This window comes from Elephantulus edwardii, unplaced genomic scaffold, assembly GCF_000299155.1.
Source record: "Elephantulus edwardii isolate Elephantulus edwardi_28Jun2011 unplaced genomic scaffold, EleEdw1.0 scaffold00243, whole genome shotgun sequence".
In the NCBI taxonomy this organism is placed as follows: Eukaryota; Metazoa; Chordata; class Mammalia; order Macroscelidea; family Macroscelididae; genus Elephantulus; species Elephantulus edwardii.
In genome coordinates this window covers 4,391,436-4,396,813 of record NW_006399993.1, presented here as the reverse complement: position 1 = coordinate 4,396,813, position 5,378 = coordinate 4,391,436, and the positions used below count along the sequence as shown (strand labels likewise).

Below are 5,378 nucleotides of genomic sequence, written 5' to 3'. Positions count from 1 at the left end.
GATCTTGGTTGAGATGGATTGACACAGTGCAACAATGGGCTCCATTGTGTCAGGAAGTGTGAGGATGGCACAAGACAGAACAGGGTTCAGATCAAACGGACACTGTGGGTCATACTTGACTCAAAAGCTCTTAACAACAACTGTTTGATAAATTTAAAGGGAAGAGAGAGAGGATTAACTGTTTCAGATGGTTTCTCAGACTGCTGAGTGGAGAATGGATTAGGGCGGTGTTTTCAGGGAGAGGAAGGAATTTGGGGTTACAGATGATACTTGAAACTAGCTCTGATTAGGTTATGGCAGTAAGAGTGGGGAGAAATTATAAAGATTTAGTTGAAAGAATTAACAGGTCCTGAATAGATTTTATTTTTGAGGGGGGAAACCCCTGGTTTCTGTGTTGTTTTGCTGTTTTGGTTGGTTTTGTTATGGCTCTTGTTTTTTGTGGGGTTTTTATGGTTTGTTTTTTAGATTTAAGAAATTCATGGAGGTGAGGGAGACTGAGGCAGGCCCAGCTTGGTGTTTGTTTCCTGGGGCAGGTCGAGTTACAGCCAAAAATAAGGGTGTAGGTGGACAGCAGATTTGGTCTTGAATCTGGGAGGTGGGAAAGCGATTCTTGAGCCTCAGGAATGGCGAGCAGCAGGAAGAAAGCCCTGTTTGAGAGGGGCCCTGAGGACCCAGGGTGGAAGGGAGGCCCTGCCTCCCCTCTCAGTGCCAATTTAAAGGCACTTGGCTGAGTCTCCTGTCAGCTTCCCATCCCTGAAGCAGATTTCGAGGGGATGATCACAACCTCTGGCCCCTTTCAAGGGCCCTGTAGGTCCTCCTGGTTGAGTTTCCTGAAGAACTTTTTGCTTTTTATTAACTCATAAACACTTATTGTGATGACACAGGAAGGGCGGCCTGGATACTCCTTGGGTGGAAGGCGGCAGAGTCTTTCAGTCCCGGCTGTTCTTGGGTCCTCCACAGCAGCAGCCAGGTAGAGTCCACACGTGCAGGTCTCACTCTCACGGCCTCCACAGCTCCCAGCTGGACCTGGCGCTGAGTCTTCATGTCAAAAGGCAAAGTAAGGATGGCGGCCACCATCCCTGTGATACTGCCGGCTATGAGCTGATGCCCACAGATGTCTGATCCTTTGGCCTGGACCCGCCCAGCCAGCTCTTCACTAGCTTGTGGTTGAACTGATACAGAGCTGAGAAGGACATCCTAAGGGCAGTGGGTCCCCAGCACATTCCACAGAGCGCTAGCCTCACTGAGCAACTGCAGCCTGGACAAAGGTGCCCAGACCCACACACGACACATGCTGGGCCTGTAGCTTCGTCGCTACAGGCTCCAGGCGGCTGATCAGGGTCACTGTGCCTCGGCAGGGCACAGCTCAGGCCACTATGGCTGCATAGAGGACAGAGGTCAAGGTTCAGCCTCACAGGAGGGTCTTGAGTTGGCCATAGGCTGTCAAATGGCAGTGGCTGATACAGTCATTACCGGGGGGCGGGGGTGCTGGGAGGCTGCTCCACAGGGTTCTGGTGCCCTCATGCCCCATAATCTTCCCAAAGACATACATGGTGCCAGGGAAACGGGTCGGATACTGAAATCAGGGGGCACTATTTGGGCACAGGAATAGTGGTTCCAGGACACCATTGCAATAAAGGTGGCACTTACCAGCAGGTTGGAGAGGGGAAGACAGTTGGTGCAGGAGATGCTACACACTCTAGAGGGAGGTGTCCGTTCACTGGCCCCCAAGGGTCGATGGCACTGCAGGCCCACCCTCACCAGGCCCAGCGGTGTCATAAAGATGTGACTGTCGCCCCAGTGTCTGAAGCCCCCATCTGCTGGAGGAATCTAATGCCCCTGGGGTCTTGGTCAGCCACCTTGAAGCTTTGATACTGATTCTACGCCCGTGCACGCCTGTAGCGACTCCCGGGCCGCTACACCGACAACTCACTCGGAGACCTCCGCCCAGAATGGCCAAGTGGGCTCCACCACCTACCGCCTCCGTTGCTGTAAGAGAAGACGAATGAGCCAACTTTATACATTTCTTTTCAATTTTTTTCATTGTGTTATTACATTTGCACACATGAACTTTTAAGATTGGCAACAAAAATGTTAACCTTTTATGCTCCTTCAGAAAAAGTGTATTTAAAGATTTGTATTCCCCCTCTGATCACATCTCCCTTTCCCCCAGAAATAACTACTGTTTGGAATTTAGGAGAGGATGGTATTATAAAGGTTTTAAACTTTATTCTGTTTGGAGTTTGCTCAGCTTCTTCAATCCAAAGGTTTACAGTCTTAATAAACTTGAAAAATCTTTGTCTATTGTTTGCTATTTTTTCTTTATTTGAGTAAAGATTTACAGATATTTTTTCATAGTATCATTCATAGACGTTTTGTAACATTAATTACCCTTAATTACTATTGTTCTTGTTATGTGTCATTGAGTTAATTGCAACTAATAGCAACCCTATGAACAATATCTCTGAACCCTATTCTAAGCCAATAGTGTTCAACACACCTACCACCATTATCCCACTTATAATGTCAAATCATCTCATCCAGGTTCTTCCTGTCCTGCATTTGTCCCTTTACCCTTTCAAGCATGATGCCCTTCTCCAAGAACAGGTCGCTACCGGCAGCATGCCCAACGTATGCGAGACACAGCTTCAAAAATCTTAGCCTCTAAGGAACAGCTTGGTTTTACCCTCTCCAGGACAGGCTTGTTCTCTTGACAGTCTATACTCTTCTCCCGAACCACAACTGAAAGGCATTGATTCGTCTGCTATCAACTTTAGTCATTGGCCAGCTCTCTGATGAGTAGCAAGTAATTACAAAGACCATTTAGGTACCCTCAAATTGACCCTGCATTGTTCTCACGATCTGTTATATGAAGCCTGTTGCAGTAGTCATTGTGCCAATTCATTTTGTCGAGAGTTGTCTTCTCCTTTCTGACCCTTCACCTTTCCCAGCATGATGTTTCTCTCCAGGAATTATTTCCTCTTGAAAATATACCCAAGAAAGTGAGAAGTTTCACCATTTTTACCTCTGAAGAGATCTTTGATTGCACTTCCTTAAAGGTAGGTTAATTCTTTGGGCAATACTCTTCTCCAATACCACAATTCAAAGACATCAATTTTTCTGTCAATCATATTCTTTGTCCAACTTTCAGATGTATAGGAAGAAATTGAAAAGAGTATGGGCTGGATTGAATCAAGTATACCTTAGTCTAAAATGACATCTTTGTTCTTTAGGAGATTGGAGAGGTCTGTAACAGCAGATTTGCCCAATATAACACATCTTCTTATTTCTTGACTGTTGTTACCATAGATACTGATTGTGGAATAAAGTGAAATAGTTGGCAAGTCAATATTTTCTCCAGTGACGTGATTTCCTTACTAGTCCAGTGGTGAGGACTTTTTGCCCCGCCTTGATGTTAGGTGTAATCTATACCGAAGGCTGTAATCTTTGATATTTTGTAATAAGTGTTTCAAGTCTTCTACATTTTGTGCAAACAAATTTGAGTCATCTACATAATGCAAGTTGTTGATGAGTCTTCCTCCAGTTATGAGGCCACATTCTTCACAGAGTCCAGCTTCTCGGATGATTTGTTCAGCACATAGATTGAATAGGTATGGAGACGCACACCTTTCCTTGTTTGAAACCATACAATGCTCCCTTATTCTATCCTGAGAACTGCTTCTTGGTCTATGTAGAGATTTTGTGTAAACACAATAAAGCATTCTGTGGTTCCTATTCTTCTCAGTGTTAGCCATAGTTTGTTATGACCCACACAGCCCAGTGCCTTGTATAACTAATAAAACACAAACAGTCTTTGCTTTCCATCAAGATCCATCCTTTTGCCCAAGCCTCCTTTGAATCCTGCTTGAATTTCTAAAATTTTTTTGAAATTTTATTATTTTTTGTGTGGAATGGTTTTTATGTTCTTCAACTTTAGTCTGAATTTGCCTATGATGATCTGTTTCACAGTCAGCCCTGCCCTGATTTTAATTGCTGATATTGAGCTTCTCTAAAGTCTCCTTCCACAAATGCACTCAATCAGATTCTTGTGTCACATATCAGGTGAAGCCTGTAAGGTCGCCGAGGAAGGACAGAATCTAGTACTGGCCAAGAAAGAGAGTTTATTGAGGAGAAACTGCTGGCCTGGATCTCAAACAGAAGACTAGCCTCCACTAAGAGTTAGAGAGGGCGTTTATACTTTCTTATATGGTACTTGGGGAAAGGGATGCTTACAGATGCTTCCTTCAAGATAGGGAAGAGGGCTAAGATATCAGACGACTATTCCTGTGGAAAAGGGGCGGGGTAGTTTCACAGAAAGGAAAAGCACAACTGCTGTTTCCTGTGATTGGATTCTCTCAGTAGCCATTCTGGCAGAGGAATCAAAGGGCTCTGCAGTCCTAATAAAGCCCATGTAGATATTGTTATGTGCCATCGAGTCGTTTGCGACTCATAGTGACCCTATGTACAAGAGCCCTAAACGCCATTCTATGCTGTGCCAACCTCGCTGTCTCAAGAACATTCATTCCCACCACTCCACTCACAGAATCGATCCATCTCATCGAGGGCCTTCCTCTCCTACACCATCCCTTGACTCTCCCAAATATGATGTCCCTCTCCAAGGACCAGTCCCTCCTTGCAACATGCCCAAAGTATGTCAGACAAAGCTTCAGAATCCTTGACTCCAGAGAACATTCTGGCTTCACCCTCTCCAGGACAAACCTGTTTGTACTCCTAGCCGTCCATGGTATATTCAACACTCTTCACCAGCACCACAACTCAAAGGCATAAATTCTTTGTCTATCATCCCTATTCACTGTCCAAATCTCCGATACATAGCACGTAGTTGCACAGACTATACCCTGGATCAGGCGCACCTTAGTCTTCAGCCTGATGTTGTTGCACTTCAGTTTTCTTGAGGGGTCCCTGACAGCTGACTTTCCCAACGCAATTTGTCTCCTGATTTCCTGACTGCTGTTACCAAGAGTGTTGACGGTGGAGCCAAGTAAGCTAAAACTGTTAGCAATCTCAATCTCTTCACCATCCACAGGGATGCTGCCAGTTGGCCTAGTGGTGAGAATCTTTGTTTTCTTGATATTGAGCTTCAATCCATATTGAAGACTACAATCCTTGACCATCTGTAGCAAGTGCTTCAGGTCCCCTCACTTTCAGCAAGCAGGGTTGTGTCATCTGCATAACGCAGCTTGTTGACGATTCTTCCACCAATCCTGATGCCACATACCTCCTCGTACAGAACAGCGTCTTGGAAGATCTGTTCTGCAAACAGATTGAAAAGGTATGGAGACAAAATACATCCCTGATGGACCCGTTTCTTGATTTTGAACGATCCAGTGTCTCCCTGCTCTGTTCTGACGACTGCC

The 5,378-nt window shown here is 45.3% G+C and overlaps 1 pseudogene; it reads right to left on the bottom strand.

Annotated features, from left to right (window-relative positions):
• Positions 1-796: 796 nt before the first annotated feature.
• LOC102865756 overlaps positions 797-5,378 on the bottom strand; it is a 5,705-nt pseudogene continuing 1,123 nt past the window's right edge.